This window comes from Protopterus annectens, chromosome 14.part0 (genome assembly GCF_019279795.1).
Source record: "Protopterus annectens isolate FY-2018-M chromosome 14.part0, PAN1.0, whole genome shotgun sequence".
NCBI classification, from domain to species: Eukaryota; Metazoa; Chordata; order Ceratodontiformes; family Protopteridae; genus Protopterus; species Protopterus annectens.
Genome location: NC_056748.1, coordinates 259,707,868 through 259,732,729, shown reverse-complemented (window position 1 = coordinate 259,732,729; position 24,862 = coordinate 259,707,868).

Sequence of the window (24,862 nt, the reverse complement as noted above, 5' to 3'; positions counted from 1 at the left end):
GACTCTGTCAAACAATTCTCAGCTATCCAGATTTTCACAGAATGTTCACATTTTTGCCTCATATTTTTGGTTTGTTCCTTATAACATGTGTGGCTTTCTATCAAATCACTGAGAAATGAATTTGCTAAATAATGGTATTCATAGGTTCATAGGTAAGTACTAGGCTATCTGCCCATGGGTATTTATAAGCCTAGCCACAGAGTGATGGCTTTCGCCTCCCCATTAGATTAGTAACCTGGGCCTCTATCAACAGGGCTCCTGAAGTGATCCCAGGGTAGAACGTATGATTAACCATCCACTCATCAAGATTTCTCTTGAAAAGGGTCAGAGAGGAGCTCTGTCGAATATGGATTGGGATTCTATTCCAGAGTGAGGGGAGTCGCTGGGACAGGAATCTATCCCTCCAGCATGTCCTGTTTATTGTTGCACATAGGTTCAAGTTGCTAGAACGAGTGATTCTGAGGGATCTCGCTTTTTTGAGGTGAAGCATGTCCATTAGTTCAGTGTTTGACATGGCCCTATAGGTCAGACATAGGTCACCTCTGAGAAGACGGTAAGTGACTGAGAAGAGCTGGAGCTATTTTAGTCATGCTTCATAGGGTAATTGTTTAAGGCCCTTAATCCTCTTAGTGAGGTACTTCTGTGGTCTTTCTAGTTGTTGCAGGTGTCTAGTGAGGCACATCCCAAATGAGGCATTGTACTCTATTATGGTCCTAATGAGTGAGGAGTAAAGGGACACAATCACCTCCTTGGATCTGGATGAGAAACCCTTTGTAATCAGGTGTGCCACATAGAAGGATTTCCTGACCATTTTGGCTATGTTGTTATCAAAGGAGAGCATGCTGTCTACTTGGGTACCCAGGTCCCTAATTACTTCTTCTGTACTTAGTGGATTCCCATCTATGTGGTAGTTTGTAGGTACTTTGTTTTTCCCAAATGGGATTACTATGCATTTTTTGGCATTTAGCTTGAGGCCGTGACTTTGACACCAGGTGTTGGTCTCTGTGAGACCCTTTTGCAGGATGTCTGCGTCAGCTGGAGAGTCAATTATTGCACCCAATTTACAGTCATCTGCGAACTTGGTTAGCCACAGTCCCTCCGCCTTTGCCTGTACTTCGGAGAAATATATACTGAACAGGAGGGATCCCAGGACTGAGCCCTGTGGGACTCCGCTTGTGACTGGTTTAGAGTCAGACATGGTGCCTGACACTCTTACCGTGTGGGTTCTGTCTGAGATCCAACTGGCAACCCATCTCGTGACATAGGGGTTAATATTTAAGCTGGTGAGTTTGTCTATGATTCCTGAGTGTGGGATGGTGTCGAACACCTTAGCTAGGTCCAGATATGCTGTGTGGACCACCTTCCCTTCATCTATGGCCTTGGTGACTGTTTCGAAGAAGTCGATCAAGTTCAGGAGGCAAGATCTGCCTTTAACAAAGCCGAACTGGGTGGGGTCCAGTGTCTGGAGGTTCCCAATGTCCCTGTTAATGAGCTCCATGATAATGTGTTCCATGGCTTTGCAGACCAAGCTAGTCAAGCTTATAGGGCGATAGTCCCCAGGGTCAGTTGTGGCACCACCTTTGTGGAGTGGTACGACTGTTGCTGTACGTCATTCTTTGGGTACATAGCCTGTAGAGAGGCTGAGTTTGAATAGTGATTTGAGATGGGGGGTTAGTTCATTTTGAAGCTCGTGTAAGACACAACCTGAGATAGCATCTAGTCCCATTGATGCTGTGTTTTTGGCCTTTGCAAGGGCTGTCTTTACTTGTGTGTCTGAGATATCTGGAGCGCCACATTCTTCTAGGATGAGTGCTAGCCCCTTTGGTGGAGAGCGAGGGGTGAAGTTTGCACTGAATTTTTCAGCCAGGATGTTGGCAATGTCGGTTGGTTCAGTGTATTTATGGCCATTATGCACTAGCTCGGAGCATATCTGAGAGATTGCCCCTAGACTCTTGACATAGTTAAAGAAGGCCTTGTGGTTATCCTTAGAGTCATTGGCTATTTTTCTTTCGAAGTTGGCCTTGGATGATTTAATGAGGGAGCACAGTTTTTTACTGATGTTAATCAGAGATGCCTACTTATTTTGGGATTTTGTTCTATCTTGCAGGAGTTTCCTCCTTCTGTTGTAAAGTTTATTTATGGCCGGGGTCCACCAGACTGGCTTCCTCTTTTTTGAGGAGTTGGTCTTGGTTTTACTTGGGATGGCTCGGTCCATGCATTCTTGAAGGTGTTCATAGATTGCACTTGTAAAGGATTCTGCCGATGGGTCATCATTTTCCATTTGATTGGGAGCTTTGAAAGGAAGGAAAAGGAGCACTTTTAATCCCCCCTACACCCACAATTGAAAAATTTTGAGGTCATTATGGAAAAGAACTAAGGGGTGAACTTTCCAAGAACAAAATTTCATATAACCTCACCAAGGAAGAGAATAATTTATTAAGAGACATACGGTGTGATACGTCAATAAGAGTTATTAAACCTGATAAAGGAGTTGGAACCATCATTATGGACCAAATCTTTTATGAAGCTAAAATGATGGATTTATTGGAAAATTCAGAGAGGTATGCTAGGGCTTCACTTAATGAAATTAATATAGGTAACAAAATAATATATTTAGCCCTTAATGATTTACTGTTAGAAGGTTCCATTGACTTACAAACTTTTAAATACCTACATGTTGAAAAACCTAAAGTCCCCACAATACTTGGAGTGCCGAAGGTACACAAAAATGTAGAAAATCCCCCAATGAGACCTATTGTAGCCTCAGAGGCTCAGTTACAGTGCCCTTGGCCAGATGGTTAGATGTCAAATTAAAGGATCTATCAATGGAGGGTAATGGGGTAGTGAAAGATTTATGGGACTAGTTACAGAATTTAACACAAGATGTGTTTGATAAGAATATTACCTTTATCACGATCAACATTGTAGACTTATTTTCTTCTATACCATATAGTGAAGGAATGAAATGGTTTGAAGAAGCATTGGTGAAATATGCAAAATTTAGTAATAATGATTTCTACCTTATTTTAACATTAATGGATTTAGTTCTTAGCAATAATTATATACATTATGAAGGTGAGTTTTTTAAACAAATCCAGGGTGTAGCTATGAGGGCGAGATGTGCCTCCACATACACAAACATTATTTTGTCCGCCTGGGAGGATAGATACATTATTAATTCTGAGTTCAAACATTGTTGGAAATTTTATAGGCGTTATTTGAATGATATGTGCTTTTTATGGGTAGGATCAGAGAATGAATTTTCCACTTTTTATAACTATATCTGAAAATCAACTAATTTTTTGGCCTTCACTTACCAGTGTGATAAGAACATTTTAAAGTATTTAGACATCTTTATAGGAAAAGGTGAACATGGGTTCTTTTCAAAAATTTATAGAAAAGAAACCTTTTCGAACTCGTATTTAGCTTACAATAGTGCACACCCTTATCACCAGAAAAAAGGGATTGTTAAGGGACAATATGTAAGGGGAAGCAGAATGACATCAACAGAATCAGATTTCAATAATGAGTGTATATTATTGCGGGATATGTTCAGAGATAGAGGATACCCTATTAAATTTATAGAGACAATAGAGAAGGAGGTTAGGACAGGAAGACATGATAAATTTAAACCCATCTTAGGTAACAGAACAGGATGGAAAAATGAAGAAGTAAAAGTAGATAAATATGAAGGCTAAAGCAACTTTGTAGTTGATTTTAGTGGGGAAGCAGCAAAGATAAGAAAAAATTTAGAGGACGAATGGAATAGATTTAGAGAATTTTCGGACCTTGAAAGCTTGTTTGTACTGCCACTAAAATGTACTTATCGAAAGGGGAAGAGTCTAAAGACAATCCTGGAGGGTAAAAATGGTACGAGTACAGTTAGAGAAGGAAAAGTAGGAACATTTAAGTGTGGAAGATGTTCACAGTGCCCACATATTTGTACAAGAGCAACCATCTATATTAAATGTAGGGACCTTCTGATTCAAAGTAAATGCTTCGCAAATTGCGAAACCAGTGGTATAGTATATATAGGGTTGTGTGATCATTGCGATGCATTCTATGTGGGAAAATCAGAAAGAAAACTGATAAATAGAATTTATGAGCACAATTATGAAATTAGGACAAAATGCACATATAATGCACTGTCAGGAGGCAAATTTCAATTTTTTTGTTTTAGAAGTAGTGGAAATGGACATAAGGGGTGGTTTATGGGAAACTTCTATAGAATATAAAGAACTATTGTGGCAATTGTTTTTGGAGGGCAATAAACCCCCAGGACTGAATGATGCAGTTTCCCTTGCCCCAGTTCTAAAGATAAGGGCAGCTAAACTTTAGTTATTTATTCATTCATTCATTAATTTATATGGTTCGATCTTGGTTTATAAAACAGGCATAGTTTTCAGGAATCCTTTGAGTATTTTAAATTACCTTATAAATTGTATTTTCCTAAGATTTCGCTTGTGTATATTATATCACAACACTGGATGGTGCTATCACCCACAGATATTGAAAATGTACATGATTATTTTATATGTATTTTTTATGTATTTTTAAATAAAGTATTTTAAATGTATATTATTGTAGAATTAGATTAAAAATATTTATTTTAGAAAGTTTTTAAGCATTAGGCTAATGTAGTTAGGATTTTAAAGTGTGTCCTTTTTTATATGTCAGGTATATATTTTGGTCTGTTTCCCATGGAAGTGCTTATTAATTTAAAGTATTTAAATGTTTTATTGATTACTTAGTTAATTAATTTAAAGGCTATAAATGGATAGGGGAGTTGTAGATATGCATTCTGTTGTACATCCGAAGAAGTCATTGGAAACGAGAACGCTTTGTTTCTTGTGAAAAGCGTTAATGTGCTTTACGTGTGTTGGAGCGCTGTGAGTGTTAATAAAGTGTGGAACGAACAACAAGGGAGTCGAGCCTTTTTCTCTTTACCAGTGCCTTTTTGCTTACTAGCTTTGAAACTTCCCCACCTCGGTCTTGAGGAGTGTGAAGTTGGCTTTAGAGACGTTTTTTACCTTGATTTCCTTGACTGGGGGGGGGGGGTCGGGATGTGGATATCTAGTGTGATTAGTTTGTGATCTGATCTTACCAATGACGAGTTTACCTCAGGTGTGGAACATAGGTTCCCCATGTTGGTGATGACCAGGTCCAGTATGTTGTCACCTCTTGTGGGAGTGGTGACCAGCTGTTGAAGGGTGTTTGAATTTATAAACTCAAGGAAGCATAGGGCTAGGGTGTTTGAGCTTGAGTAGTTTTCCCAGTCAATGTTTGGATAGTTGAAGTCACCCAGTAGCATGGTGTTGGGTAGAATCTTCATACTTTCTAATGTTCTCAGGAATGCTACGTGAGCGTCCTGAGACAAGGTGGGAGATCTGTAGCAAGCTATAAATTGAACAGTCAATTTACCCGCTGTCAATTGCACTTGGATGGTCTTAGATTCTGTGTGCTGTGCTACTAACCTGGAGGTGTGGGTGTATGGACACACCCCCTCCTTTTGTGTTCCGGTCCTGGTTTCGGGACCTAAAGGTATGGTAGGAGTTATAGCCTGGTAGTGCTGGGGTGCTCTCTGGAGCCTTGAACCAGGTTTCTGTCACTACACATACGTCTATTTCTTCCATACTAAGGAGAGCCTTGAGTGCGTGCATTTTGAGGTTTAGACTTCTGGCATTGAGCAGCATTACCCTCAGTTTTTGTTTATTATTGTTGTTTATGGAGGTGGGTTTGTCTTTTGAGCCTTGCCTAAAAAAGGCAGTATTGGGGCGGCAAGAGTCTTGGCCAGTATTCAAAAGCCCAGGGGCAACAGGTGCAAGCCGTCTCTGGCGAAGCAATGTGGCTTGTCAAGCATGTCGTCCCAGGCTGACAAGTACTGGATACCCTTTGAATGACACCAGTAGTTTAACCAATTGTTGAAACTGATAATTTTTTCTTCATATGCTGGCATCATTTTCGGTGAGGGCAGGATGCTAGTCAGAGTCATACCAGCCTGGGCTACATGGTCGGAGAGCTCCTCCATGTCTCTTTTCATGTAGTCCAGGGAGGCATGTCTCAGGTAATTTATGCCAACATGTACAATGACAGAGTCATATTTGTACTTGTTGTGGAGTGACCTGAGTGCATATGTTATGTGGCAGATTCTGGCACCCGACAGGCAGCTTACAGTAACCTTCTCCTTTTCTCCTTGTTCAGTCTAGTGAGTGGGACGTCTGTGTGCCTGATGATAGAATCACCGATTACTAGTGTGTTATTTAGCCTTAGGGGGTGTTTTTGCTTGGCACACTGACGTTGTGACATATGTGTTACCTGGTTTCTGTTGTGGGGTAGGGGTTGCTTGGGTGTATGCTTGGGAGGTCTCTGTTGTTTAGGCAGGCTCTTATTTAGAGCCTCCGAGTATGTTTTTGCGTGTTTCTGAGAGTTGTTTTCTGGTGCAGCTATGGCTGGTCTATGTGAGTCTGGTAATGTGGTGCTAGTGTTGCCCTTCTCCTTGTGAATGGTTGATCCAGTTATGGTTTGAGAGAGCTTAGCCTCCAGTTTGGCTGTGTAGCTGCATCTCTCACATATGTTTGTGTTGGTTGGGAGGAGGAGGGGGTTGTCTGTGTACATGAGGCAATTGTAGCATTGCCTCAGGATGCCCAGATTCACTAGCTGGACCAGAGAGCACACCTGAAGCTGTCCCTTGAACATGCCTGAATAGATGGTTGGGACTGTATTGTTGATTGGATGAGTAAAGAGCCTTATACTTCCTGAGTATAGGGCTGATTCATTTGACTTTCAGACTTCATATCCTTCAGAAAATGCAAGCTAACACAATTCATGTTATTCTATCAACTTTCTAAGTTTATAAGAGCAATATTTAAAATCTGTCCCTATTTTTGGGAATTTGTCCCCCATTATTTTCTGCTTTGTCCAGATTTCTTGAGGCAAGAGGTTTTTAGTCCTTAGCATATGTGGCAGATTTTGGTTCATCCTTCATTTTGGATGACAAAGATTGTATGTTCACACTGTCTCTCTTTGGGGTTCTTACCACCTCCTAAAAACATGCCTGTTTCCATCTCAGACTCACCAGAAATTGGAGTTGTGGGCAGAAGCACAGACTGTATATGGTGCCTACTGGGAGAAGAGTTGCATATACCAACCACTTTCCTTATCAGTTGTGGTGCATTGTATCATCTAGATAAGAAAATATGGATCACAGATTGCACATTGTGTCATGGCTAGCCCCTCAATGGTGTAAACATTGACTATATGCGATTTGATCCCATTTACTAATTTTGCCAAAAATGGTCATGGTTATTTGTCAGTGATAATTGACATGAGGACCCAACCTACTCTGACCTAAGCTGGGATCCATGATAATGGTGAGAATGGACTACATGCCCCTATTGGCCAGTTTGGCTCCCATAAAGCCCAACAGCTATGGGTCAATAAGCTATTAGCGAACAGTGTTCAGATGCCCAGTTTGGGTTTTGTAGGATAGCTCTGGTGAGTGAAAGCTGGACATAAAACTAACTGACCTGCTAAACATGAACTAAGGATTACACAATACAGGTTCACTGATAGGATGCCCCTTGGAAGTGGATGACATGATGCTAAGGAGGATATCCTTTGTATCCATGAGCAAGATGGAAGAACAGCAAAGCCACTTGGCTTGAGAGCTAGAGTCTACTACATAGTGAGGACAGATTAGAAATGGTGTGGGAATTGTGGTGAGGTAGAGGCTTCAGAAGACAGTGAGGGATGTCATCACAATTAGTGGAAGACTCATGGCAATCAGACTCAGTGTAAGGACAATACACCTTTCATAATGTCAGCCTACTCCACAAAATAAGGTTGGGAAAGTTAGGAAGAGTACATTTTAGGCAAGAGCTGCACAATCTAATAGATAAAGCAGAACAGCATCAGTTAGTGTTGATAAAGGGGGACCTGGATTTACATACCAGGACAGACAGTACAGGATATGAGGACTGCCTTGGTCCACATGGGTAGGGCAATAGGAATAAACACGCAGTCATTCGAGACTTCTACCTGGCAAATGGATTGATGGTGGCCAGCAATGGTTCAGCAAGACAGACAGTCATAAGATCATATACAGGAGTGACCAACATGCCACTCGGGTAGACTTCCTCCTAATAAAAAAGTGACACTGGGGTAGAATAAATAATTGTAAATTCATCCCAATTGAAACAGTCGGCCCACAGCATAAGCCACTGGTTGCCACAATTACTTCAACACAGTAGTTACAGTGGGGTGTGAGGATAGTTACTAGGCTGAAGACCTAGATGCTGACTGGGTAAAAGCACAGGAGTTAAAGGAAATACTCAGGGCTCTAGCACCTTAAGAAAAAAAGGAAATAGGTGGAGTTGAGAAAGAATGGCAGTACCTCAAAACAGCATGTGTGAGAACTATAGAACAGATGTGCAGCTGAGGCAGGTATGGAAATAACGTACATAATAAAAGCTGGTGGTGGAATGCAGAACTCAAGGAAGTTATGAAAATAAAGATGAAGTGCAGGAAAACGAGCAAGATAAAAAAAATGGACCAGGCTAAGGAGTATTGCTTGGATAACAAAGAGGCTAAGACAGCAGTTGCAATAATGAAGCTCAAAGCATCAGAGACACTCTACTTGCTTCTGGAAAGTGACTCAGTAGATGGCAAAAAGAAACTCTATCAGGTTACAAGCCAAACATAGAAAGATAAAGAAGATAGTCATCAGACACCATTCATAAGGATTCACATTCATGTGAAGCTGGGGTTCATCAATTACCCAGTTTAAGTGCAACCTAGACCAGTGGCTGGGGAATATGAAATTTACACTGAGCCTAGCACCCATATCCCTATGAAGAGAGGTAGCTTATAAATGCCTGGCCCTCAATGTCCTATTTGGATACAGGACTTCATTACTCTTTCAGGAAAACTTGGCTAGGCTTAGAAAGCTCACGAGTCATTAGCCTAGAAAAAAAATCTATGAATCTGTAAGGGATGCCAGAAATGACCTGATCACCAGTCCACATAACATCAAAGGCAGATAGGAGTATTTCCAGCAGCTAATGAATGAAGAAAACCCAACCAAAGTTATACTGCCCTGGACACAGCCCATGATAAAATAAGAAGAGGACCCCACCATTGGAGAAGTAAACTCAGCATTAAGGAAAATGAAGTCAGGCAAAGCAGCCGACTCAGATGAGGTCACAGCAGATACGATCAAGATGTTGGGCGAGTTACGGAAGAACTGGCTTCTCAGGGTGTTCATAGCAGTATGGAGATAAAGGCATATCCCAGATGATTGTAGAATAAGTATAGAGTGCCAATGTACAAGAATATAGGGGACATTCACAACTATTGGCAGCATACAGGAATCAAACTTCAGTCACAATGCATGAATGTTCTGGAGAGGGTGACTGATAAATTAATACACAGAGAAGTAGAAAGTAAGATGAGGGATAAACAGTTTGGATTTAAATCTGGATGCAGCACAACCAACCTAATGTTTGGAGACAGACAAATAGTTGAGATGAAGCCAAAGATGAAGAAACAGTCCATATGGGCATTGCTAGACAGAGAAAGTATATGACAAGGTCCAAAGAAAGCTGGTTTGAGCAGTGGTTCAAAGTTCCAGAAACATTTATTGATTAATTTAACATTAGTTTACCAGGAAAGTCCAACTTGGATTAAGCCAATATTCAGTGGAGGCACAGGGAAAAACACTCCAGATGCGTATGTCTTTGTAACGTGGGAGGAAACTGGAGCACCTGAAGGAAACCTACAGGAACACAGGGAAGACATGCAAACTCCACAAAGACATCACCCCAGCCAAGAATAGAACCAGAGAACCTCTTGTTATGAGGCGATAGCACTAACCGCTATACCGCTGTGCATTGAAACATTGGTAAAATTAGTGCAGACTATGTATGAGGACACAATGACACAAGTATGAACAGTGTTTGGACTCACAGGAGGATTCCCAGTGGGACTGGTTGTGCATAGGTTCATAGATTGCTACTAGGTTAATTGCCCTTGTGGGCCATTTTAAGCCTAGCCAATTACCCCATGTGAGAATCAAACCCTGTACCCTGTGCAAGTAAGGTAACCACCTTAACCATTATGCCACCCTCCCACCATCATGGTTTAGTTCTGAGCTCACTACTGTTCATACTTGTGATAGACTATATTATATTAGCAGATAGGTTGGAAGGGACAGGTCAACAAAGTTTCTGTGTACAGATGATGTGGCATTGCAGGCAAACTCTGAACAAGAACTTCAGCACAGGATAGGGGAATGGAACTGAAAACCGAAGGTTCACGGCATGAAACTGTGTACAGATCATAGTATGATAGGAGGTTACTAGGCTAATGACCCTACGGACCTTACCAGCCTAGCCAAGTTTTTACCCATATTCAGCAAAATGATGGATGGATTGTGTGAGAGAAGACCTGTGACAGGCATCACTATCGAATAATGCAAGAGAAAGGCATTGAACTGAGAGAGATGGTGACAGTTCATGTGTCAATCTGACCCCCATGTAGACAATGGGAAAAAGAGGGTTGATGATGATGATATCTTACTTTTGGATGATTTATTTTTGATGTTGAGTTCTTTATTGATCTTTTTGAGTTCCTCTGTAGAAGACTGGATATTAAGTTTTCACATAAAGGCTAAGAGTTTCTTCCTCTTACTATATAGTTTGTTTATACTCGGGTTCCACAATTGGAGTTTATTTCAAAACTTGGCAATATACTTGCACCTTATGCAGCACAGTTTAGCATTATAATAGTCTCTAAAGACAGAAGAGTTTTGTGGTAGATCCAGTTTTACTTTAATGCTAAACGCTACTGACTGGTAGTCAAATTTAACCAGTGATGTGGGAAATGAAGATATTAAGTCTGGGGGTTGTACTGATGAGAAGCAGAGCTGATAATTTAGTACCCCTAGTTGGTTTTAGAACTAGTTGTTCCAAGTAGCTAGCATTTTAAAGAAGTCCAGGAATCTTTGCACATACATATTACTGGTGGTATATAATGGATGGATATTTGAAGTTATATGAGAGAATAGTGTTGGATTTGGTGTGGAGTAATGCCATTTTTATATGCATTGTGAATTACAGGTGACATGGAGGGAATTCAGTGATTTGTTATTATGTGGTACAGAGGTTTATTTACTCTGAGAAACATATGGAGGAGTTCAAAGTAATTTTCTTGCCTTAAAAATCTGGGAGTGAATTGAAGGCTTAGGAAGACAGACACACCCGCTCCCATAGCTCCATCAGTTTTGGCATTGGGCCTTAAGTGTTATGGGCAGTGGGGTGGTAGTGTTACTCTGAAACCATACTTCAGTAACAGATGTATATATTTTCAAGGATTACGATTGCTTGTAAGGAGTGCAACTTCCTGATGCATCTGAGTAGCAGCCTAGATTTTCTAAACGCAAACTCCCTGGACCAGATAGTCAATACACCAACCAGGGATGTAATCATACTGGATCTGGTCCTCACTAATATGGGAGACTGCTGTGCACCTCCTACTATAATGCCTTCCCTGGTAAGGTCAGACCCCAAAATGGTCCCCTTTGAAGTAAAAATAAAAACCTGGGTCCCCAGCTAAATCTGGAATTTTCAGGAACTGTTCTAAGACTAGCCTCCTACTATTAAGTGAGAATCTGGCAAAATTTCAAGCCCTCATAAACCCTGAGAGCACTTCTGCCTATGCAGAACTGTTCACAGAAACCCTGTACAAGCATATTAATAGCTGCATAGAGGCAGCTGTACTCACCAGGAAGAAGTACAGAACTAACTCAAAAAACAAGCCACCCTGGAGGAATCACAAAATCAATCCTCTGTATAACAATCGGAAGAAAAGGATAAAAGCACTCTCAAACTAAGCAAAAGACTCAGAGGACAAATAAAGTCTACCAAAGCCAAATTTAAGGTAAGTTTGGTCTCCCAGGCCAAGGACAACCACAAAGCATTTGTTAGCTAGGTCTGCAACCTCAAAGGCAATGCACAATTATGTGCAGAGATCATTGTAAATGGATTCAACTATACTGAACCAGAAAATATAGCAAACCTTCTGGCTGATAAATTCAGTTCCAACTTTACCCCTCTCTCCCCCTCAACCTTCCCTCAGGAAATATCATCAAATATAACTCCCATGGGTCTATATTAGAAGACCGAAGAAGCATTATTTCGAAAGCATCTTGGTCAAACAAAAGGCTGAAAACGCAAAATATCGAAGAGGCTGTTTCCCTGGAAATAATTTGCTTGGCCGCTTTGGTACTTTGCAGTTTTCAGCACTGTAGTGCAGTCGCAGTTGGTATATTTAAGTAGGGGGAGGTGCAGGCCCCCACATTGAGGGGTGTGGGGGTGAAGCCCCCCACTTAATGTAATGTTTGAAATTGTTGTTTATTTATTTATATTTGTTGGAACAGCAATTTTTCCCCTTGGAAAAAAATCGCTGTTCTGACACTTCAACATTGTAGCGTTCGCTTACCTAGGGTTGATGAATCACTGCTCACTTTTTTAAGCATTCAGAGATCTAATATAGACCCAACTCCCCCTACTATCACTAGGGAACAGGTCCTTAATGCTCTCTCCAAGACCAAGAACACTGCATCAATGGGCCCAGACAATATCCCAGGATGCCTTCTAAATAGTATGAAACATGACCTATCAGGGCCTCTGGAATTACTGTAGCCTCCAAACAGGCTTTGTGCCTCATGAATGGAGAAAGGCAACAATAATCCCTCTGCACAAAAGTGGGCCATCTACAGACCGTAGAAACTACAGACCCATAAGTTTCACTACTCTTATATGTGGAGCCATGGAAAGAATTATCATGGAGATGATCAAGAGAGATGTAGCAAACCTCGAGACGCTGGACCCAACCCAGTTTGGTTTTGTCAAGGGCAGATCATGCCTACTAAACCTGGTGGACTTCAAGAATGTCACCAAAGCAATGGATGAGAGCAAAGTCATTAACACTGCCAACCTTGACCTGGCCAAGGCATTTGACACAATTCCCCACTTGGGTATTGTTGATAACTCAAGAGATTAGGTACAAACCTGTGTGTCACTCAGTGGATAGCCAAATGGTTCACAGACAGGACCTACGAAGTTAGAATTGGGGAGTCCACCTCTACAAAAAGGCCACTCACAAGTGGTGTCCCTCAGGGATCAATCAGTCCTTGGACTGCTCCTTTTTGGCATGCACATCTCAGAAGTCAAGGCCAATGTCAGTGGTCTCTGTCTGACTAAATTTGCAGAGGATTGAAAATTTGAGTTGTCATTGAATCTCACACTGACACAAATGTTCTCCAGTTTTGGAAGTCATCCATCCCTGGTAACTATCATAATGAAAACACATCCCTTAGAGGTGACCCAGTAGTCAGGGACTTAAGGACACACATAGATAGTAATGTAGCCTTTGATCATCACGTCTACAGTGGTGACAAAATCATTCTATGTTGCTCAACTTATAAACAAAGGTATGGCATCTAAGTCCAAGGAAGTTATTGTTCCACTGTATTCGGCATTCATCAGACCTATCATTGAGTACAATACCCCCTTCGGTATGTACCTAGCCAGACATATCCAACAATTTGAATGTTCACAGATGTTCCTCACTAAAAGAATACAGGGTGTAAGTAATACATCCTATGCAGACCCCCTCAAGGCTGTATCTCTGTATTCTGTCTCCTAGAGGCTTTGTTGAGGAGATCTATACCTGACATACAGGGCATTGTCAGACCCCACTCTGATGAACTTTCTGCATATCAACAAAACAAACAGCACCAGAATTACTCATTCTTAAAGACTTAAAATTTGCCTGTGATATAAATAGGACCTACTGCAGAGATAGGTAAGTATCCCAGAGACTACCCCATCTATGGAACAGGCTCCCCATCCATGTGAAGCAGAGTTCTTCCCTAACCAAATTCAAATGCAACTTGGACAATTGGATGGGAAACTGGAAATTCATCTCTGGTTTGGCACCTATGCCTCTAATGAACAGAGGTAACCTGTTAAGTGGTTCATCTCACAGGCACATGCTTACACTTATCAAGGGTATCCAAACTTTTCAGAGACTTGGGATGCATGGCTAGGCTTAAAAAGACCCTTGTGGTCATTAGCCTAGTAAATACCTATAAACCTATGATCCTATCTTGTCTTTGCTCATCCTGATAAGAGGAGCATCTGAGTTTTTGATTATAGCAGGTTTATTGCCCTGAACATGTTGGCTTAAGGGCTTCTGCTTGTTATTTGAGTGACCCCCCTCTGTAATTGCCTTAGAGTGTGTTGTTTGCTGGTTTGGATCTGTTGATGAGGGGGTGCATGCAGGAGGTAGGTTTGGAGATTTTGGCTGTTTGGCTTAGACCTAGGAGTCTTATGTAGAGATTTTTAAAGGCACCAGCATATGACAATTTTATGTTGACAGTATGGGGTTGCTCCATAGGTGTGAGTTGGATAAGACAGTGTTTTGTTCACTTTGTGCAACTGGCTATGAAAGGGATGCCTCCAGTTTAGGATAAGCATTTACATCTCTCAGGGACAGAGCCCCTTAGGTTGAGCAGGAGTTTGTTTTCAGTGAACATGTCACAGTGCTCACACTGTCTTCAGAATGAATGCTAGAAGGCTAGCAATAGAAGAGTGAGGGTCAGTAACCTGTCTCCCCCTGTTAACTAAGGTAGTTGTGTACTGAGAGTCAGCAAGGGAAATAAAGAGGTGCTATGGGAGTATTTAGAGGGAGAAGTCCACATAGATACATGCAGCTAGTAGCTGTGCTGTACAGATAATCATAGGTAAGAGAACACCTGCATAACTAAGTACAAGCTGTTTACAAAGACCGTAAGCAGATGTCTAACTCACAGGCTTTAGAGGAAGGTACACTTTCATGCACTATCCATAATAGAACCGCTATTAATGCCCAGCTCTGAGCAATAAATAATAAACAAGTGAACAAAAGAACCACTAGAAAAAAAGAGAGAAACCTGAAGCCAAAGTACTCACAGCTACCTTGGACATCCAGCAATTAGTCCGCCCCTCCCTTAGATTGACTATTACTCTGTTCAAGATGACCACCTGGCCAAACATTTACTGAGGAAAATGCAGAAGACAGTAATACAATGCAGAAAAATAGTTTAAAATGGCAAAATCAGTCAGGTGATTTTAGTGCAATCTCAAAGATGGTTATGCGACAAGAGTGGCGCATTAAGTTCAAGCATTCATTTGCATTACAAAGCATGATAGTAATTATACAGATTTCTCATGAGATGTAAGCAAACTGTATGGTGTAGAGGAATAAAGCTTTGAATAAGACCCACATGTCCTGGATTTGATTAAATGGTCTGCGAGCTGACTGGGGAGACAGTCAAATAATGACTTACAGCTTGCTCATTTCTCTCTCTCAGGATGTCTGATGAGAGAAGGATGTGGGATGTTAGTCAGTGACTCTAGCTGGAGACTAAGGATCTGTGGGGCTACTAATGGGAATCTCTTTTAAAGTAGAATATGAACTTTCACAGAACCCTGTTGTGTGTCTGCCCCTTGGAACACAGCAGGAATGTAGAGAGGAGAATTAAATATCTAAGCAGAAAACCCCTGATCCCCCAACAGTTTATAGCCCCACTACTGTGGCATAAGCCTCACCCCAAGGAGAGAATGAGTCTTACTGTTGTTGCCATTTGAGGACAGATGAGGCCAGTAAGAGGGAGATGTAATGGTTATCGCTGGGGGTTCAAGTTTTAAATGCAAATATGAGCATGTGCATGAAAATGTTCGTGTGTGTGTGTGTGTGTGTGTGTGTGTGTGTGTGTGTGTGTGTGTGTGTGTGTGTGCGTGTAAACTTGCATGCACCCAGACACATATATGCAGGAATGCACACACATTTTGTATGTGTGTGCCATTGTGCATGTGGGTGCGTTTCTGTGCTTGTGTGTCTTCGACTGTACTTTTATTTCTGTGGCTTAGTAGGGAGGTCTTGTTTCACAGGACAGTAGATTAACCCAAGAGGACCCTGGAAAAATAGGCATGAAATATAAATGTAAGCTAAATGAAAATAAATAAATACACAAAATACTATATAGTACATTGCCAAAATATAATAAAAGTAATAGAAGCCAATACACTGAAATGGAATAGCCCCAGGCTGCTTCAGTAGTTCCTCAGGCAGGAGGTGTGTGTTTGTGGGTGTTAATAACCCAATCAAAAATAACGCTTCTAAACTTTGAGGTTCACTTCCGAAGTTCTGCATAAATAAAATAGTCCTGCCAGGTCAAATCTCAAAATAAACATGTCTCTCTGAATCCCAGAAACATTACTAAGAGAAAGGAGAGTAATGTGAAAAAATGGCAAGGGAATTACATTGTGTTGCAAGTCCTTTTTCAAAAGAAAATTGCAGAGAGAGCTGCAGGGCAGAAATGACTAGTCAAATGAAAATTAAATGGACAGCCAACCATTTTTACAGGTCAGGTAAACATGCACTGAAAGAATATAGAATATTTCACTTAGAAAATGTCTCCTATAGCAACTGTGTGATGTGAAAATGTGCTGTACTAAAAAAATGCAATTAAAGATTGAATTAAACAGTAACATTCATCAATTATATGTCTTAGTAAAAACTGAATACTTAAGACAAATAAATCTAGTTGCATGGCATAAATACTTAAAATCATTTGAATGCGTAGTAATGACAAGACGTCCTGTATTTTAATGGCCAATATGGATATGTGTAAAGCAGTAAAGGACAGAACCATAATGAGGTAGCGTGATGGGAGGATGTGCAGTGGATGCGTTCTGTAAGGGGAATGTGATTAACACTGTAGAAGAGATGCCAATCAGTTCCTGCAAGAAGTGTATGCAATCATTTGAGCATCTATGTTAGCAATTATGGCTGCTTAAATGACAATAAGTGCTTGCCATGTTGTATGAGTGCAATATCAGTTGCATATAAGAGTTGGCAATCAATCCTGAACCGTATGTCTGAAAGAAGCATGATTTACAATAGTACTGGTGCTTCCTTCCCAGCCAATGATTGATGTCACTCCCTTCAGAGGCTTCTAATGAGACCAGTCCCTCAGAGCCCTGATTAACCTCCACAGTTTTCCCCACTCATATCCAGAGTCATGCACTGATTCCAGGATCAGTGCTCATGCATGTAGTAGTGGTCAGCTATCAAGCCTTGGTTCAGATATTTGATTATATTACATGACAAACAAAAGCCAATTATCTCGACCAGATGGTATAACAGGATGCATCATACATCCTTCCACATATTTCAGTTGTGTCAGCCTGCTCTGCAGCATCACCTAGTTTCTCTCTTTTACATCACTCCACATGAATCTTTAATATGAGATATGCCCCTGACTGTATGCAACTATCTTTATGTTTACATTCTGCTTCTGTGCCACTGCTTTCTTGTGCATAATACGAACATTTTTCTCTACCTTCAGGATTATCCACAAGATTACTGTGCACATGTACATGCATGAGGATATTGGCTTTATCTGAAATGACCAGACACAGGACATCTGGATGCCCATAGAGGACAAGGCGGCAAAATCCTCCCTCTCATAATGGGACAGACAGACCTGCTGGGACACAGAGTGACAAATCTTTGAATTAAGGGAATGCCCTTCAATAGCTCAGAGCTTTTTATTATTTTGCTATGCATGAAGCTTTGATCCAGAATTGGGTCATCTGCGAATGGTTTAGCACCTGGTTTCTCATGAACATTTGTAATACTGTAACAGAGATGCAGCCCCTTCCATCTAAACTCTGAAATGTCATACGGCATATTTTAACAATGAAGTTGTCAGCTAAACTTGGACAACCAGAGTTCCACAAAGCTGCCCTATCATTACATTTAGGCAGGATTCTGACATAGAGATATACAGTCATAATTGCACAGGTGATAGCTTCATACTGTTTGCGCCTCAGCCAAGTACATACACCAGATATCTGAACCTGTCTTTCCTTTCATACTAAGTAAGATTGTTATTGTAACAACAAATTATCCAGTAGGGTAACACTAACCTGTCTTGTGTCAAAGTAAACCTAGCTCACACTCACTCTCTCTCTGTATCTCTCTGTTAGTGGGTAAACAATCCAACACTTGTTGAATTTTACTTCAGAATGGTAGGCAGAACCAATAATGAAGGATCCAAACAGCAGCATCACTATGAACACCCCTATGAATACTTGGCTGCTATAAGCCAGATATTCCTGAAGTAACATTTCTAATACCGCCTGCTTGGAACCCAAAAGGCAAGAAGGATGGTGGGGCTGTACTTACTCTATATTCATACTGAGAACCAAGATCAAGAAAGCTTTTGCTCTTTTTCTCCACAGGAGGTTTCTGTTCTTCCTGAGCTTACCTTGTTCTTAAACAGGTGTACCAGCCATGTAAAACTTCCCAAATGACACTGTTCCCAGAGTGAGTCATGCTTGTTTACCAAGCACTTAGAGACAAAATGAAGAATCCAAATGGCACACTCCATCTCACCTCAAAGGATAAATGAATAAAATTCTAAGACTGATGGTATTTTGCTGGCTTTGACATTCAGAGCCCTGGACTCAAACTGCATCATGTCAACACCCATCATAAGAGTTTACTGCACATTGTCTTAATTAGTTCATGAGACCCCTCTGGTCTACACCACTTATAATTGTGCTTCTAGCTGCCATATTGTGCAGGATGCTGTTCAGCCTGTCATCCTCCACAGCCAGATCAACAGGAAGCACCTCAAAAATTCCTCCAGCTGTAGCAAGTTTTAACCCCATTTCCCACCCTAACCCAACTGATCCTGCCCATAGAACCAACAATTATCCCAAAGTGGCAGATCTGGCTTCACCTCCCTTACCTATGTTCTTCAACACATCAGAGGCCGTCTTAGCCTGTGGATATGGGTACAGCCTAGAATGATATTTTTATTGGCCAGTGAGAACTCACTTGATGCCACTGAAACCATTGCTTTTCTGGAGCCCAGGCTCCACTCTGAACATACCCATTCCACATTTCCCTGTAATTTACAAAGAAAAGGGAACTTTTTCCAAATTCCCCCACCAGCTTCTACAGGATAGTTTGTATTATCACATTGAATGTTATGAAGCAACCATCTCTGCCACTCAGCAATCAGGATATTAACACAACTACTTTTTGGATCACAGCACAAGTACATTTTGATCTGGTGAGGGTAATTCCTCTAGAATGGTTCTTGTTCTTAAGAGTCACTAACCTACATTCTATTGCTGCTTCCAGAGAATCCTTCTCTACTTTTGTCTTCAATGTTCTTATATGAATACTTGCTACTACCACCATGATCTTCACCTGTAATAGCTCCACCCAAGTACTCACCCTCATCACACCACAGTACAGTTGTCATCCTTCTCATTTTTGTACAACCTCCTTAGCTCTCAGCATTAGGGCTGCCTGAGTATGGGCCCAGCACTCCAGCTCAATCCAGTTTCAAGCAAAGTTGCTTGTTTTAGGTGAGTTATTAAGATACTCTTTCTATGGCCACTGTACTTGTGCATTGCTGTCAATGTCTACTAACAAGTTTTCTGGGGTCTTATGAGCATCTGCATTAGGGTACCAGGTGCTTTTTCCATCCTGCACCACCAGCTCTGCTTGCGCAAAGTGGATCACTAGGCACTTTCATTCCACACTTAGTGCCATGCCACCAAGTCAGGGATTTTACCCATTTAATTCTTGAGGATACTTGCATATCATTTTGGCCCCAAGATCTTTAAAATTCACCTTACCAGATAAATAATTTTCTGACAAATACAAACTATCCTAAGAGAATTTTTGAATCCAGTAGATTGACTACTTAGTGTTTTCCCATATATCCAGATCGGGTCTATATTACATAGTCGACTGCTTAGGTTTTAGAACGCCTAAATGTCGATATCTAAATATCAACAACTTAAAATCATGAATGGCACTTTCCACACAGGGAAAGAATGCCATTGGCCGAAGTAAAAAAAAAAATTTTAAACAGAAATTAAGGTGGGGGGCTGTGCCCCCACACACCCCAACCAACTAAGTATACCAACTCTGAGATTGCTCTACATTGTACAGAGGGCAAAATCCCATAATGGCCAAATGACTTGTTTCCCTGTGTGGAAACTGCCGTTTGTGATTTTAAGTTGTCGACGTTTAGGTGTTCGACAATTTAAGTGGGTGACAATTTAATATAGACCCCCCCCCAGATCAGGTAAACAATTTGCACATCAGGACTGCTATGGATCTGAATTGCAGTTGCTCTGAATTCAATCTGTCTAGTTTAGCTCACAATTTTTCAGTTCCCATTAGGTCAGCTGATGCTCCACGGTCATGACAGGATGGATGAGACAGGTCAGTGGTGCTTTCTCCTACAAGCCAGGATGATCCCATTTCAGCCATTGTCATAGACTAGACCTTGCCTTCTTTTCATTACGAGATTGCTGGCCTAATTTTGCTCTCATGCACCTGTTAGACTACTTGAAGTATGTTTCATGATGGGAAGGGTAGGTAGATAACTAGCATCCCCACAGATATCAAGCCCACTTGCTGATGTTCCCATCACAGTGGCAAGAGGCAATCAAACTACATTAATGATAATATGGCCTGGTTAGCAGTCCTGCCAGGAAGCAGAGTCCTCTAAACTCATAACATGGGGGTAAAACTATGGTGGTATAGTGGGGGGGGCATTATTTTCCACAACTATAAAACAAGACAGGAGCTGCCATTGTGAGCTTAACATTCTCCTCCAAATGTGGAGTTGCCAGTCTATAGACAGTAATGATTTGCCACCAAAGAATGAATACACCTGACAGCCATAGGCTCAAGCGTTTCACAGTCTGCTATCCCACATGGAAATGGAAGGGGAATCCAACTTCACTGATGACTGACACAGATGCTAAATTGAACCATCTGAACAGATTGTGCAGACTCTATCCATTTACATCCAAGTTGGTTTCATTGTGTTTTGAATTGTTACTCCAAAGTGTTTTTTTTTTTTTAAACTTTCCCTCATGCTACCTGTCAATTGCTGGACTTGTGCTGGTGGTTTGCCTAAGAAAAAGTTTACCACAGACTTTGTACTACATTCACAAACAAATCAATTCCTAGAAGACCTGATCTTAGTACATCAGGGATGACTTCCAGCCTCATTACAAGGGCTTGGGTCCTAGAGCAACACCAGGAAAACAGACATTAGCATGCCATATTTTCCACCAATGTCTGTTTGGTGGGTTTTCAGAACTGCACTCTTCCTCCCTCTTCACTCAGCATTACTGAGGAAATTGGCTCTAATTCTACCCTTTAGTACTTTTACATCTGTCATTTCCCCATCCAAATCTCCTTCTCCCCATTAAAATTGTTAGAGTAAGGGGTGATCTCTACCCTTGGCTTCAGTTGGGCTGCAAAGTAAATGGCAAATGTCAACCAAGTCAAATCCTCTTCCCACCTAAATGAATTCAAAACTTTCAGGAACCAAACTGGACAAGCTATTGGTCCACAAAATCCAGTTGCTGTTCTGCTTACCAGCAGTCTGTAATTAGAAATACAAAACTTTAATGGACAGAAATAAAAATAAATTTCTAAATACAAAAAACTTTAATGGACAGAAATAAAAATAAATTATTTCTAAGGCAACGAAGTTATTTAGCTCCATTTCTCAACTCAAAGAAAAATCTACTGTCTCCATTTCTAACTCTACAAAATCACCTAGAAACTTTGTTAATCAGCTATCCGTTCCTAAAACTAGTCCTGTCAAATGAAAAATTTCAAAATACCACACCATCCATTTCTTCGTATTCAACCATAGATCCATTCATGCAACCATTTTAACTTTAATCCATTCTGCACCACAGAAATACGGCACAAGACCCCTTTGATTCTTTCCTTGTCATACTAGATTTTTTAGGATACCAGTTATTCTGGAATTATTCCTGATGAATGGAAAACCGCTCCCAACATTGCTCTGCCTAAAATAAGTAACCTATCTCTTCAAGAACCTTTTTCTCTCATTGCCATTCTACCACCTCTTGCAGCATTGTTTTTGAAATACTAATTTATAAGCAAATGCAATCCTTTCTACAATACAAGCATACTTTATTTTCTAAATAGCATGCCTTTTGAACTAGGTTTTGTACTTGTACTAATCTTTTCTAAGTACCTAGCAGAATATGCACTAACACTGATAAAAAGCAACTTATGCGACTCATTTTTGTAGATCTGAAAATGGGCTTTGATCATATACATCATATCCTACTTACAAATCATCTTTGCGACATTAATGTTTTTCTAACACTCTTCAGCGGTTCTTTGCTTATTTATGGAACAAGAACCACCATGTGAAATATAGCAATACTCAAGGTTTTCTTCAGCTTCTTTCATATCTTGGTGTTCCTCCACTGTCCAAACTTGGCTCAGTTTGACTCTCCTTCTTTGCAAATTGTTTTGTCATACAGCCTTTATCATATTAACAGGATATTGTATGCAAGTTGATTCTTCCATACTCAAACCGTTCCAAATATTTGCATAATCATCTTAAAGAATACTTTCACAAATCATTACCTGGTATCTAACCATAAATTGCTCGTTAACTCCTGCAAATCAAAAGTAAAGTTGTTAAGCACTTCTTAAAGACTAACTTATAACGCCACTCTCCCTTTATTGCAGACCACTTGGCATTATAGAAACCAAAGCCGATAGTGCGTCCGTGCAGCTGAAAGGAAAATTCAAACACAAATAGCTCACATAGTGTGGGGCAATGCCATAAAAACTGCTTCTTTTTAACCAACACATCTTTCAAACGACTAAATAGTGTCACCAAAACAGTTTCTTAGTAGAAAGAACAACCAGGCACATTAAGAAGGAACAAGGAATGAAACTGAAAATATGTGACTAAACTTCCGTTTTATTAAAAAAATAATAAAATGTAGTAAGAACCTGATTTAGCTCTTTCATCCCAAATACATTTATGGAACTTCATCAGAACCAGTAATTTTTCAAAAGAAAGTTAAAATCGACAAGAAATCAACCATGTGACTTTTTAAACCACACTGAAATACATTTAAATATATAATTAATTGATTAGAAACATCTATTTAAACCTGTAACAGGAACAACATTAAAATAAAAAAATACCCAGTTAGAAAAGTACATTGCCAATGATTTAAAGTGAAATACAGTATGAAAAATATATATGTAATATACATTAAAAGGTGTTAAACATATAAAGCTTTCGCGTGCTGAAAACGACGCTTCATCAGATCATGTTGCCCTGAATCCACTCATATACTACAGCATAAAAATACATTAAAAGGTGTTAAACATATAATATATATAAAAAGAATACATAAAAAAGCCATGTGTACTAAAGCATCAAAGCTTTTAACTTAAGACCAGGAGTGATTGAAATACATTCATTAATCCCAGGATAAACAGATGCAGTTAGCTTGATTTACCAATGCAACTCTCTCTATTCTAAACATAGTCCCCAGGGACCCCCACATTCATTATCAAGATAACAAAGTGACATTTGTGAAAAGCTGTGCAGGGGGAGGAATGCTTGTAAAGAGAACTACCTTTGTTTCGTCTCAACAGATCAGAATTATGCTCATGTATTCTTTTCTTTAGTTGCCTCTCTGTTTTAACCAACATAAAAGCGGCAAGAGAGACAGCAAGCAATGTTAATCATACCTTTAGTGAGACAATTACCATAAGCTAGTTTAATCTTAGAATTACAATAGTTGTCCAAAACAATGGCTTCTTCTACCAAAATGTATGGACACTGAGTACCTGAAAGGGTTCTTACAGGGAAAATCAAAAAAAAAAATTCAAAAATATTTTTCCTGCTTTGTAAACAATTTTTGGTGTTTTCCCCAATGTGTTGCAAACTGTGTCATCAACCTTAAACATGTACCAATTTCTAACTACAGCATCTTTAATAGCCCTGATATAATAAAGATATAGTTAGAAATTACCTAGTAAAAACTTTTGTTTGTCCAGATGTTAAAGGACAGAGTGAGGGGCTAGTTCACAGACAGGATGGCACATTCTCCTAAAATAGCAGACAAGGATAAACAGCACTGGAATGCAATGGTCATTGAAGCTTTTTAAGGCCAATTTTCGGATGTAATTAAAGAAGCAGCAGATGTAAAGATATTGGGACAAACTCATACTGTTGTGATGGGTATGGGTCTAGCTGGTTTATGACCAGTCTCCATAGCAACAAAGAAGTCACACAAGAAGTTTGGTTATATAATTGTGACTTAATGAAATGTTGAGAGACTAGTGTGAAATTGCTGTAAGAACATCATATCCATGAAAATTAGCTAGTCAGCTTAAAGTACAGTACTCATTGCAGCAGCTATTTAGAAAATTAAGATACAGTACTCCTTGTAGCAGCTAGCTGTGAAATTCAGAGTAGTGGCAGTACTACCAGGCCCAGGAAGAAAGCTGTGTAGAACTGGAGAATTCAACAGTGTTCCCTGGAAATTGTGTACATGTGTGTGTATGCGAAAAATAATACTTTTGAGTGAAAGGCAGTTACTGTGGAGAGAGGGATGTTGAGAGACATTGGTTCACAGAGAGAGTGGCATGACTCTGTAAATGAACAGTGTGGAGTCTAAGTTGGGTGTGGAGGTTGGAAACACAGACCCAGAACTGTAGACTGCAATCCCTCTATGCTCTTAGTGCCAAAGTTGTGTTTTGTGGATTATTCATTGAAACAAACTGGGCAACATAGATGCATACACATGCTTAAATTTAACATTTTTGCTCTAGCTGTTATTTGTTGGAGTTTGAGTTTTGGTATAATAACAATTTATTGCAATTCCTGTTTGTATGATACTAATTTACCTTTAATTTC